At 45.7% G+C, this 14,314-nt stretch overlaps 1 protein-coding gene across 5 annotated transcripts in view; it reads right to left on the bottom strand.

Moving 5' to 3' along the window:
- GATAD2A (GATA zinc finger domain containing 2A) overlaps positions 1–14,314 on the bottom strand; it is a 104,493-nt gene that overhangs the window by 23,907 nt on the left and 66,272 nt on the right. The window lies entirely within an intron of this gene.

Here is a 14,314-nt window from a genome sequence, read left to right as displayed (position 1 = left end):
GCTCTGCTCAGAAATTTGGAAATGGGCACTTGTTACAAATGACCACAATCATAGAACTGAAAGGCTGATGTAACTTGGGTTTGGAAAAAATCACCCAAGACATTTGGAGACCCTTTACAAGGGCCATCTCTGTGCCAAACACCAAGATGCACACTTCTGTGTAATCCTCCCAACCGCCTGATCCTCACTCCACTCTACAAGTGAGGAAACAGTCTGAAAGGCATGACTTCTTGAGGTCACACACCTATGGCCTGCAGATAATCTGGGCTCACACTAGGCCCAGGCTTCTGTGGACTCTTGGCAATCCTGCCCAACTCTGGGACACCAAGGGCTGCCATGTGTACCCTGCACTGCAATGGGACCCAGGCCTCCACCATGGGTCAGATCAGCTGGGTGCCCGTGGCCTACAGAGGGCTCAATGGCACCCCAGAAAAAGCAGCAGTCAGAGGGTGGGAGAGAATGCATTCCACATGACTGTCAACTCTGACACCTCTAACTCAGGTTATCAAATACCATTTTTGGACTAAATTAAAGAGGAAAATGTTTTTATTTATTCTTAGGATCCTGGACAGCCAGCAGCATCCACATGCCAAGTCCCCGAGGTGAGAAAGAGATGACAGTGTGAAAACACGGATGTGGTTCTTGGACTTGACTGAGAAACAGCTACACATGGGCTGCCGCCTGCCCAAGAAAGCTGGGTGGGGTTTCAGCACTCTGGAATCCAGACTCCTGAAGGGCCCGGGGCCTGGGAGAATATGAGAAAAAGGACCATGGGACCCCGAATGCCATAGCACCAACGCTAGCCTCCTTCGTCTGGTCACCATACCCACATGCCAGACCAACCTTCCTCCAGGGAGGAACACAAAGAGAACCCAGGAGCACTCTGTGGCATGAAGGGACTTCCTACATCACATGAACCCAAACACACTTCCTGGGATGCCAGCTCCCTCACCAACTCACAGCAAGAGAAAGTCACCTGTGTGCAGATGAAAACTACACACCAGAAACAAACATTACTTTCCAGCTTGCAGCAACTACATACTTCTGTGATAAATGGAAAGTACTTGCTTTGCCTGAAAATTTACTGCCCCTTTCTAAAAATCTGTCTTTCAAACTGCTGGATCCTCCCCCACCTTCCCCTGACAAATCCCAACTTGCCCTTCCAGCATAGCACCAGTGTCCCCCACCCCCACCAGATCTGCTCCTGCTGCTCTGAGTACAGTAGGACCATGGGAGGCTAGTCATACCTCTGCAGCTGTGAGGACTCCACCCAGTCACCAAACCTCAATGAACCTCAGTTCCTTCATCTGCAGAATGGGATTCCACTGACCTCCAGGGGATGTTGTAAAATGTAAAGGCATAAAACGTGCACCTAGTTCACAGACAACAGCCCCAGCTCTTTCCCCCATTCTCATGGAACATGATGCACAATCAGAACAGCCCCCATCACCTTTGCAGCTATAATTTAGTTCTGAATTGACTCATCTAGCCACCCGCCCTGCAGTCAGAGGTCCCTGGGGACAAGATCTCACAATGAAGGCTTCTCTTCCTTCTATTGTCTGCCTCCAGCAGGCCATTAACCACTGCTGCCTGAGATGTGAGCACACAGCCCTGATGGACGTCCTTGTCTTTGCCCACTCTAGAAAGCCTATTCCCAGCCCACCTAAGCTCCTCTGCATTGCCCTGGGCTCTACCAGGTCGTGTTGTAACACTGAGACAATGGTCTTTTACACCAAGTTAGGACAGTAGTGCCAAACTGCCAGTATGCAGTGACACCATGCTGTAGGCAAAGCCCTGGATAAAGTACAAGCTACTACTTTATTAAACTTCAACCCTTGAGCACATGTCTTTTTAATATTCTGTGACAAGATAAAACACTTCTCCTGCGTACCGAAGCAGGACAGCCATCCAGAAGAAAAGCATGTGCGTGAGCACTCACAAGGCTTGAAGGAAGGACTGACACACTGTGGTTATTCAGACTTTGGCAGACATTTTCCCCAAAAGGGTTAAAGGAAAGCCTGTTTCTTCGGGAACAACTACCACTATTTGTTGCCAATGATAAAGTCCAAGCTTCCAACAAACAAAATATAAAACTTTGGAAAATTTGTGTTTATAGCCATGAGCCCAAGAGGTCAGACATTAACTAATCTGATTTTGTCATATTGAATAATGCAATGTGTCAGTATTTCAAAGGTCTCTGTAACTCTGTAAACTACTATTTTCTAATGTTCAATGGCATTACAAACTCAAACATGAGTAAAAGATCATCCAGGGGGTGAAGACACAAATTACCCAGGCAGAAGAATCCCAAATAATTTGTGTAGCTGCTTTGCTCTTGAGGAGGGGGTGTGGGCTACATGTGGTGACTTCCTTCCAAGGAGTCCAGCATAGAAAGAGGGGACAGACTAACTTTACAGTGGAGACAGATGCCACCTCAACCAGGTGATTAAGGTCAACATCACAGTGAAAAGTCAAACTGATGGCATGTGGTGTTGATACGGTGTGGTAAGAAGGGTACTTTTCATCTATGGTCCTCCTCAAACCCATTGCCCCAGGCCAACCATGAAAAAACTCCAGATAAATCACAACTAAGGGATTTCCCACAACACTCATGACCAGTTCTCAAAACTGCTGAGGTCACCAAAAACAAGAAAAGTCTGAGAAACTCTCTTAGCCCAGAGGCGTCTAAGAAGATAGGATGACTAAACCCAGGACAGAATTAATAAATATTTTCAAATTTCTAACAAAGCCAATGGACAACAGATATTTTTCACATGGCCAAGACTTAAAGGGGGTTACACCAATGTTTTCAGCAAAGGGTTTCCCGTGGCAAGTGCTAGTCTGAGCAAAGGCTCCTGAATGGAGTCCTCCCGACACATCATGGCCCACATGGCTTTCACTTGATGCCAAAGTTGTGTTTTGAAAAGACAAACATACTAAAAATTTCAAAGGACTCACCCCACAGATACCCCATAATTTCCCTGTAAGATCTATTCAATTATAAGCCAACAAAATTCGGTAACCCTGTTCTTGTAGCCGTAAAAGCAGCAACTGGACAGGCTCTGCAGTTACCCAGTTCACAGAGAATATGGCACCGCCCAGGGAAGCCTAGACACCCTGCATCTGCAGATGAGGAGGCCAACCATAGACTTCCCTTGGAAGTCAGCTGGGTGCCCCAGGCTCCCAAGGCCAGGACACTATCCTGTCCATCTCACACCCCATTCCCCCCATACCTCCATTCTCCAGGCAAAGGCATTTCTCCCTCCTCCCAACATGTCCACCTCCACCCTACAGTTCAGGTGTCCCAAAAGCTTCTGGGCTCCACCCAGGCCCAGAGCCTTAACTCTCTCCTCTCCAGAGGGCACCACATGGCCCACCCGTCCCACCTGCTCCAGAAGGTGCTCTAAGGCCCTGCTCTGACCTCCACTGTGGGCCTTCTCAGACCCTCTCACCAAACCCAATGGCTCAGGGACCTGGAGCCCCTGAGCACCCCAATTTCTGGGATGTGAGCTCCCCAAAATATGCTACCCAAATCACTCTTTCCCACACTGCCCATGGACACTGCCAAGTCCTCTTGAAGGAAGGTAATGCTGTGTGCCTGGACTGGTTTTCTTTACAGTGTGGCTGTGTTAAAGTTGCTTCTGAAAGCTATCAAGGCCCTGCACTGAGGAACTCTGCATCGTACTAAGACCGGAACAAAGCTTTTCAAAGTGGTTATTTACATCCCAACTATTTTTAAGATTTAAGCTCTAAAAATAAGCAGTGTTAGGGCTTGGGACCCAGGGAAGGGGATTAATAACGTCTGGTATGTCTCCCATCTCCACCCATCGGACGCTCCCCACCTCCTCTCCCACCCCACCCCCAGGCAGGCCCCTCTCACTGACATCTATGCTGTTTCGGCAAAAGGAACTCAGCGTCTGTGAAGGCAACTGACCCTGCTGCCACCACCTGCCTCCCACAGGGCTGTATGACCATTCACCTGCCCTCTTCTCCCTCATTCTTGGACATCCATAAGTCCCAAGGCTTCTTCCTATTATCACTGTGACAAACATTATTAGACCACACTGGGAGCTTCTAAGGCTTAAGAACGACCAGCCCCACTTCAGAGGAGACAATGAGCTTCACGAGGGTGGAGTAAATGGTACCAGGGCACATGGGGATGTGAGTGGAATCAGGCTGCTGGACACCCATTTTCTTTTTCCCACCTGCTACTCCCCTCAGATTCACAAAATACAATTCACATGCTCATCCCTCTGAAAAAACAAAAAACAAAAAACAAAAAAGCCACCTTGGAAATCTCTTGCCATCAGGCCAGCTCTCCTTTTTCTTCAGGGCACTTTCTGCTGAGAAAGGTCTGCTCAAGGTCTGACTTTTGCTTGCCCCACCTGGAGTCACAAAGCACCACCCCCCCTTCGTCCCACTGTTTCACCAGGCTAGGTAGCCACAAGGGACATGACGGGATCCCTCAGGCCAGTGTGCTTGCCATCCCCCCCAACCTTCCAGGTTTGTTACGATTCTGGTATAGACTATTTTCAATACAGCAGAGAAATGGCTGCAAGATATAAAGCAAAGCAAATGAAAGCAGTTTTAGCATAGCAGAAGGCTGGTCAGAGCCCTCACGTACTTCACAGGTGAAACACTTAAATGATCTGCTACAGCAGCCAAGACACCAGTCACAGGATGAGGAGTCTGTCATCATGTGACAAAGCACTAGCAGGAAGACGTACTGAAGAGGTATCAGAAACTTCAACTGCAGGGGCGCCTGGGTGGCTCAGATGGTTTAGCGTCTGCCTTCGGCTCAGGTCGTGATCCCAGGGTCCTGGGATCGAGTCCCGCATCGAGCCCGCTCCTCCCTCTACCTCTGCCTCTCTCTCTCTCTCTCTCTCTGACTCTCATGAATAAAACATTTAAAAAAAGAAAAAAGAGGGCACCTGGGTGGCTCAGTCGTTAAGCGTCTGCCTTCAGCTCAGGTCATGATCCCAGGGTCCTGGGATCGAGTCCCGAGTCGGGCTCCCTGCTCGGTGGGGAGTCTGCTTCTCCCTCTCCCACTCCCCCTGCTTGTGTTCCCTCTCTGTCAAATAAATAAATATAATCTTTAAAAAAAGAAAAGAAAAAAGAGAAAAAAAGTTCAACTGTAGATTGAAACCAAATAATTTCAAAATAAGAAAGTGATCTGCTTAATCTACAAATCTGCCCAATTCACACATGTGTAAAGAGTTCATGACTGCTAAAGGATGAGTGTTTACAGGTGCTTACTTCACTGACTGTACATAGTGGCTTTCTGGTTCCTGTCAGGGCCACCATATCCCCAAGAAGGCAGGCACTACCCACTGAGAAAGAGATAGACAGCCCCTACATGACCAGAGGAAGGTGTTATAAAGGCAATGGCCAGGTGGCTTCTCACCTGTCATCAGGCTGGCTTACACTAGGCCCCATGTGAGCTGGGTCTCTCTGGGAGTTAGAAACAGGACACCCAGAGTGTGTCACTCTGATAGCCCAGCATTACCTAATGAGTTTTAGAAGTATAGGTGAACCCCTCAAATTTCAATTTCAAACCTGGGATAAAGATATGGTTCAGAGTAAAGGCAGGTAGACAGAAAGAATTGGGATGAGGAGCCTACAGGGAAGGGATAAAGCAGAGAATGACACAAGAGCGGCCACAGCTAAGACAGGGAAGGAAGAACAGAACCAGGAACAGATTTCAGAAGGAACATACCTCTTGGTTCCCATACACTAAACACGCTAAGAAAAGCATGCAGGCCATGGAGATTTCTAGTTGGAGCTGCTCCCCGAGACTGCCCAGCCTCTCCTGGAAGTTACCCAGCAGTAAAGACAAAGAATTAGCAAGTAAAAGCAGCAGCCAGGCCACAACAGGTGCTGCGGAGGGCCTAGGCTCCAGGGAGCCTTCCACAAGAGTGCAGGAGCCCCCAGACTCTGGGAAGTGGTGGTCACACGGAAGGAAATAGGCTTTTGGCTAAGGGACTTCCAAAGCTCTCACATGTAAGGGGGGGGTGCGTTGCAGGGGTCCAATCCCTATGAGGAAGTTTGTCAGAGAGCCAGGGTGAGGGCCACAACCACACCTACCCAGGCTGTGCAAGAACCCAAGCCATCACACCCACAGCTGTGTCACATTCACCCAGCTCACTCAAGAACACACATTCCAGCAGACAGCTGGCCAGGCCAGGCACAGCTGTGATGGAGCATGGTCCTGAGAACAGAGTAGGTGGGGGTTCAAGTCAGTACATGGCTGGCGAAGACCCCATTTCCATCCCCACACGGGCAGCCAGGGCAGCAATGATCACCCTTCTATCACCGTGGGAAAGAGGTAACAGTCACACAAGCAAGCCAGGACCTGGACCCAGACCTCTCTATAGACTCCATGGCTAAATTTGTAAAGAATGATGATACCAAACTGAGAATGAAGCAACTGAATCCCCATACCTGTGAGTAACACAGTCCAGACATTTTGCAGGGGGAAGGCCTGGCAGTTTCTTTAAAATAATTCAACATGCACGTATTCTGTGACCCTGCAATTCAACCCCTAAGTATTTAGCAAGATAAATGAAGGACTAATGCCCACGCAAAGACCTGTAGGAACGATCACAGTAGCTGCACTCACACCAGCCCCAAATTGCAGACTGCCTGGTGTCTATGGACAGGTAAGTGGGTACAGTGTGCCTAACCACACAGGAGACATTCAGCAAAATGCTACATACAACAGGGATAAATCCCAAAGCACATGGAGTGAGAGAAGCCAAACCCCACTGAGCACATGCATGATTCCGCTTCTAGAATCCATTTCTGAGAAGAGGCAAGATTAGTCTAGGGTTAGAGAATATACCCTTCTTGACTGGAAACGTATAAATGGCTCCTTTTTATGGTGACTACTAGGTTCTGTATCCTGATAAGGCTTTGGACTACACAGGTGAAAAACACACCAGGAGAGGCTCGCTGGGCTTTACTTCCTCACAGGGCAGGGAACCCCAGTTTTTATTCTTCCTCTCACAAGAGGCTGCTTGTAAAGAGCATCTGCCAAACAACAAGAACTCAACCTATGACCTAGGGAGTCATCTTGGATAAGTTAAGGGATGCAGCCCTCTACCTGCAGGCCCCATTTCTACATAGAACAGAACAAGGCCATCCACATAATCCCACATTATAGACAATAGGCAGCTGCACCATCATGTTACTTTCAGATTCATTTTTGCTTTGTAAGAGAACTCAGGCATTGACATGAGTGTGGGATGATGTGCCCGAACACAACACACCACTCCACGACAACCAAGCCCTGTTTTACTACCAAACGAGTAGTGACGTCCCTGGGCATAGAAGAGGTGACTAGTTTAAAGATGTGTCATCCCCATGACACCCTTGGTGAATGCCAAAATCTCTAAAGAAAGATGGGACAGTAATTCTGTCACATCAAGAACACCAGCTTTAACAAAAGGGCCCTGCTTTTGCAGGCCTGGTAAACAGAGGGTGTTTTTAGTGCATTTTTAGTCTGTTTAAGTTCGCAAGTGCTTGACTGAGGGAGGTGGAAAGCCAGAAAAACTAAAGCCAAGAATAGCTCTAATGGCTCAGATGTTATTGCCAGTAGGCCACGGACCCTCAGTGGCAGACAGGAGCCCCTTCTACCCAGAGGGCAGGCCCTTGGTCCGAGTGAAGCCCTGACCTGTAGCAAATGAGATGCATGATGCAAAGAGGGATGGGGAGAGAGGAGGGAGACATGCAGCTACCCACAGGCCACACACCCCAATAGAACCCAGGATGGGAAGTCATCAGAACATCTGCCCCACATCCACTGAGGCCCATGTAGCAGGCTATTGAGAAGTGGAAGCTGGCCTACTTGTCTGTCCCTGCCTCACCCATGGGACCCAGGGAGCCTCAGCTGTTTCCTCCCAGGTAAAATGAGGAAGTAAAGACAGGTCTGCTTTGGTGCCTATGGACTTCCATCCTCAGTGAGCCATACCCCTTAACCTCTGGTCTTTCCCCAAGACCTCTGCACAGTTTCATATTACAGTACACCAGAAAGTAGCTGTGATTAGCCCTACCCTTTCTATCCCCAAGGACCACCACAGTGCAGGCCACAGAGTCAGCCTGGTCCTGGCCTGTTAACAACCCAGGGAGGGCTAATGTCTCAGAAAAAGGCATATACAAACACGTTTTCAGTAAAGCATGGGGGTGGCTGTTCATGGAGCCCCCACCCCACAAAGGCCCAGAGTGACAAGACACCCAGTCCTTACCTTTCAGGGGCAGAACCTCTAAAGAAGAGGTTCATGTTTTATTGAGTTAAATGCTCCTCCACCCAAAAGGAGGGGGGGAAAAGGTTATTTATCACTTGTGTAAAGTGTCAAATGCAACTAACATTGGTCATATTACACAAATAATCCCAGATTATTTCTAAAGATCAATGACTTGTGAAACAGAGACTCTCTATAGGAAAGTACAGTAGAATCTACTTATCACAGAAACAAAACAGAGAACCCAGCATAGCTTCCTCTGCCTGCCCCAACTCTAGCCTCTTCCAACAGTCCTGACTTGGGGTGGGGTAGGGGGAGGGAAGGCATGTGCCCATGACCTTTGGGTTGGTCTCACAAGTCTAGCAGACTCAACTTCCACCTCTGTGAATTTCTGTTTTCTATGAGCACGTTTATAGATGCCAGAACAGAAACCAAACTATTTTAATCTCATTAATTTTTTTAAATGTCCATATTGAGGTATAATTTACATACCACTAAGATTCATTCACTGTAATACAATTCAATGATTTTTAATAAACTTAGAATTGTGTAACCATTACCACAATCCAATTTTAGAATACTTCCACCACCCCCCAAAAGTTCCCTTGTGCCCATGAGATGTTAATCACTGCTCCCAGCCGCCCCCACCCCCGGCCTCAGCAACCATTGATCACTGTCGCTATAGTAAGTCTGTTTTGGACATTCCCTGTAGATGAAATTATACAACATGCAGTCTCTGGGTCTCTTCTCTCCCCACCAGCATGGCTAGTCTGAGGTTTATCCATGCTGCAGCATGAATCGGGAGTTCATTTTTTAATTTCTGAATAGTAATCGACTGCATGGATACAGCATGTTTTATTTATTCTTGCTTGGCTCTCTGGATTGTTTCCATTTTTTAGTTATTATGAATTATGCTGCTATGAACACCCATGTACCTGTCTTTGTGTGGACACGTTTTCATTTCTCTTGAGTATGTTCCTTGGATAGAATGCAGGGTCATGTGGTAAGTTCATTTGTAACTTTGTAAGAAACTGCAGAATGTTATGCCATTTTACAGATGGCATACTTTAGCAAATTATGAGGGTTCCATCTTCTCCATATCCTCGCCGACACTTGTTACTGTCTTTTTTTTTTTTTAAATCAACCATCCTTGAGACTTGTTTTATGGCCCAGCATTTGGTCTACCCTGGAGAATGTTCCATGAGCATGTATAAAGACGTTTTCTGTAGTCACCAGCTACTCTATAGATTCCTGTTAGGCCAAATGGGTCGACAATGCTCTTCAAGTCTTCTAGAACCTTACCAATTTTGTTTAGTTGCTCTACCAACTGTTAAGAGTGGAATACTGAATTCTCTAACTGTAACTGATAAATTGTCTATTTCTACTATCCTATCAGTTTATGCCTCAGATTTTGGGGCTCTATTCTTAGGTGCATATACATTTATGACTGGTACGTCTCCCCGAAATATTATTATAAAATGTCGCTCTTTGGCTCTAGTACTATTTTTTCATCTTAAAGTCAATTTTATCTAACACTGATAATAGTCACTCTAGCTTTCCTATGGTTACTTATGGTATAGCTTTTCCCATCATTTTACCAAAGGATAAAAGCATCCTTAAATCTAAGAAGTGTCTTTTACAGACAATATATAATTAAGCTGGATCTTGCTTTTTTTTAATCTAGTCTGACAATCTCCGCCTTTATAATTGGGGTGTTTAGACCACTCACATTTAACACAATAATTGATATGACTGTATTTACATGTGCCATTTTGCTAGTTGTATTCCACACACATTCCTTTTTTTTTTTTGGTTCCACTGTTCCTGGCTGACAGTCTTCTTTTGTGTTAAACATTTCTTAGTGTACCACTAAATTTTTCTGATTTCTTTTTTATTATGAAGTTATTTTTCTTAATAGTTGCTCTAGAGATTATAAAAAACATCTTATTAATTTACCACAATCTGCTTCAAATTACTAATTTGATTCTGGTAAAAAGTAGAAAAACTTTACCCCAGTGGAGCTCCATTTCATTCCTCCTGTTTTGTTTGTCTGACATATCTGTCACCATTATAAACACAACAGATTTTTGTATGCCTTTGGTCAATTTCCAGAGAGGTGAATGGTTATTTTTGTCTATTATGACCAATGTTAGTTGCAGTTAACACTTTACACAATGTTATGTGTTTTAAGAAGAAATGAGAATAAAGTCTTTTATATTAGCCCACATATTTACCATTTCCAGTGCTCTTTTCTTCCTGGGAACCTAAATTACCAACATGTCATTTTCTTTCAGACTGAAGACTGGCAGGTCTGCCAGTGACGGATTCTTTTGGTCTGTATCTGAAAATGTCTTTTTTGCCTTTTTCTGAAGGAGTTCTGCTGGACACAGAATTCCAGGTTGACAGTTTTCTTCTTTGAGTACTCTGGATATCATTCAACTCCTTTTGGTTTCCATGATCTTGGGTGAGAAGCTGGCTGTTAATCATATTAATGCTCCCCTGTATATGATGAGCCCTTTTTCTCTTGCTACTTTTAAAATTTTCTTTTTCTCTGGCTTGTAACAACTTGACTATGATGTGTCCAGGTATAGATCACTTTGTATTTCTGCTACTTGAGGTTTGTTGAGCTTCTTGGATGAGTGAGAATTCTCCTCACATATGTTTTTGCCCATTATTTCTTCAAACAGTTTTCTGTCTTGCCCCAATCATGACTGCAACCTTGGGCTAACAGAGTCATTGTCCTTCCCCATTTGCCCATCTCTAAGACTGTCACTTCAACCAATAAGGCCACGGGCCCAGGGCTGCTGCCCAGAACTCTCTTAAATTGAATGAGCCTCATCTCACTCCTGCAGAGAAGGGGTTGGTCTTCACAGCCTGTACCTGACAGGCAGAAGTTCCCTAGCAGTAGAACTGGGGAGAGGGCATGAAAGGAGCACCAGGCTAAATGCCACAGATTCTCCCTATTCTTACCCAAAGTTCAGTAGTTCCTTAAGCACAAACACTTCTCAGATTATTGTATGCCTCTGGTCAGTTTCCACAGTGCTGAAATGACTGACATTTTTTTGGCAATTTTATCCTGTTTTATAGCTGTGGGTGGGTGGGGTTGAAAATCTCTCCTCACTCAATCACTGCTGGAAATTACCCTCCAGCTTTGATTTATTTTGAAAATAAAATTCACACAAAGTGGGAGCCTAGGTCAGAAAAGCCGCCAGAGATGGAGAGGAGAAACGTAGAGAGGCGAAGAACTGACTTTTACCCTTTTGTCTGCCTATGTATGCTACACATCACCCCAATATAGTTTAAAAAAAGTTTTATCTTGGTCATTTTAATTTACCAGCCACTTCCTTAAAGAAAATTATCTCTCCTAGAAGCCACCAGAAACTCCCTTTAATCTTCAAAAAGCCCAATTTGAGTCATAAAACAGCATAAGGGGCGTCTGGATTAAATGTCTGCCTTCAGCACAGGTCATGATCCTGGGGTCCTGGGATCAAGTCCCAAGTCTGCTTCTCCCTCCCCCTCTGACCTTCCCCCTGCTCATGATTTAACTTGTGTAAAATGAGTAAAGAAAATCTTAAAAAAGACAGCGTGAAAGAAAATGAGGCAGTTGTAAAACAGAGCCAAACAGAAATTCTAGACACAGAATACTATGCAACAATGAAAATGAACTAACTACTGCTAAACTCAACAACATGGGTCAATCTCACAAACACAATGTTGAATGAAAGCAAGCAAAGGGTACAGACTGCATAATACCATTTATTTAAAGTACAAAACCAGGGGCGCCTGGGTGGCTCAGTCATTAAGCGTCTGCCTTTGGCTCAGGTCATGATCTCAGGGTCCTGGGATCGAGCCCCCCATCGGGCTCCCTGCTCAGCAGGAAGCCTGCTCCTCCCTCTCCCACTCCCCCTGCTTATGGTCCCTCTCGCTGTGTCTCTCTCTGTCAAATAAATATTAAAAAAAAAAAAATAAAGTACAAAACCAGGAAAAACTAATCTATGCTGTTAGAAGCCAAGAAACTGGTTACCCTTGGGGTAGTGACAATAAGCAGGCATAAGGGGGCTCCAAGGTTGTTTCTTGATTCTAGCTACAGGGATGTGTTCAAGTTTGTGAAAATATATCAAGTGGCACTATTCTGTACTTTTCAGTATGTGTCCTTTATCTCAATTAAAAAAACAAAACTGAAATTCTCTCAGAACCATCTAAAATTGGCGTGTTGGTCTTATAAGATTCAGTGAACCTGAAGCCAAAGAGCTTCAACCCAACTAAACTATGGTTAGTACAGCTGTGCCTTTTGATCTGCCCAATGTGGGATTTCACACTAACCTGGGAACCAATGGAACAACCATACCGTGATACAGGGAGGTTCCTAAAGGGATGTTCTCAAGCCAGATGCTCTTAACAAGGATTCAAAGACTGCCTATTTCTAACACAGAAACTGGGGCCACGCACTCCAGAACAGATTACAGTTTTAGAATGGCTGTGGGGTATACCTGATCGTATGATTTTTGCCAAAATTCAAAACTGTACTTCTCAAATTAAACAGAATATTCTATGTGGGAACTCAGGGACATACTAGCTCTACATGTGGACATTTTGAGTGAAGACTGAAGGATAGTTGCCACCAACACTTCCTCCCCACACTAGGACCAATTCTGGGTACACATCTGTCACCCAATAACCTGCAAGGCAGAGATTATCACCCATTTTACTGATGAAGAAACAAAGACTAAGACCATCTGCACAAGATCAGTCAGGGAATATGATGTGACCCCAACTCCGCCTGCCGGCCACCAAAGCCAAACTCTTTCCACACTCTCATACTGCTCCATGAGTGTCCTGGGGCATCTCTAGTCCTGTAGGATCACCCCTGCCCTGTGTGCCTGGGTTAATCCATGATCCCTGCTCCCTCGCATCCTTTGTGTCATAAGGATATCATCCCCATCAACCTCAGAAAACATCACATTGTCCAAGTGACCTTGGGTTGGAAGCCAATAGGTATAATGGAGAAGTCTGGAAGCAAGAGGCCCAGAGGCCAAATGTAGCCCCAGGCTATATCAACAGAAAGATCTGGTAATCTCTCCCTCACAATCCACTGGGCTGCCCTGCAGAGGAGAAAGGTGATTATAGAAGAAAATGCACACCAGGAGCCCAGGAACACAAGAACCCAGCAGATCTTCACAAACATGGGCTCTTCCTCCTCCTCAGCTACCTGAGACAGCCCCTGAAACACTACTGAGGACCAAGTCAGACAGAGGGAAAGGAGGCCCAGACTTACAATTTTATTTCTGAAACTTTCAAAGAGGCCTCTGGTTTTAGAACAGGGACAGCAAAAAGCAGAGCCAGACAGAAAAAGGCCTTTTGGGGTAGTAGAAACAGAAAGTACCCCCACCCCACTTTGAATGCTTCCCCAATAGAAGGGGTTGGATTTTCCTATTTATCTCAAAGAGGTTAAGAATTGTAAAAGCTGAGAAATGTCAGGCCAGATGACCTCTGAAATCCTTAGGATTCTGAAAATCTGGACTCCAAAATGAATTTAACATGAAGACTGCAGGGTGGAGTCATCCCTGTGTGGGTTAGTCAACACTCATGGGAAGAGAAGGTGCTCCCAACTTCCCTGGCTCTGCACCTGCTACCCTCACCCTCACCCCCCCACTCCAGGCAAACAGACACGGAAAGGGGTCTGTAGGGGAGGACTAGGGGGTTAGTGAGGGAGGGCCAGGAGGCCATGCCTATACCCACACACCCACTGTGGCATATCTGGCTCATAAGACATCTAGGTGTGAACATTCTGGAGAGAATGGTTCTCTCACCAGAGCTCCAAGGGTTAACAGTGACAGCAGATGCTAGGCCCAGATTTCTCTTTACAAGAAAAGAATGTTTCTGAGTGAAGAAATTGGGGGGAAGGAGGGTATGACAGGAATGACACTGAGTCTTAATTCTTTCAAGTTTTTTCCTTAAGAACCTCACAAAGCTGAGGATCAGGAAAACTACTCTTGAAAGTAATCAGTACTAAGGAGAAACCAAAACACACCACAGAAGATGAACAGAGTGACCTCCTCCTTCATAATGTGCTG

The sequence above is a fragment of the Zalophus californianus genome, chromosome 1, assembly GCF_009762305.2.
Source record: "Zalophus californianus isolate mZalCal1 chromosome 1, mZalCal1.pri.v2, whole genome shotgun sequence".
NCBI classification, from domain to species: domain Eukaryota; kingdom Metazoa; phylum Chordata; class Mammalia; order Carnivora; family Otariidae; genus Zalophus; species Zalophus californianus.
The sequence above is the reverse complement of the archived record's forward strand: the minus strand, read 5'-3'. Positions and strand labels throughout refer to the sequence as shown.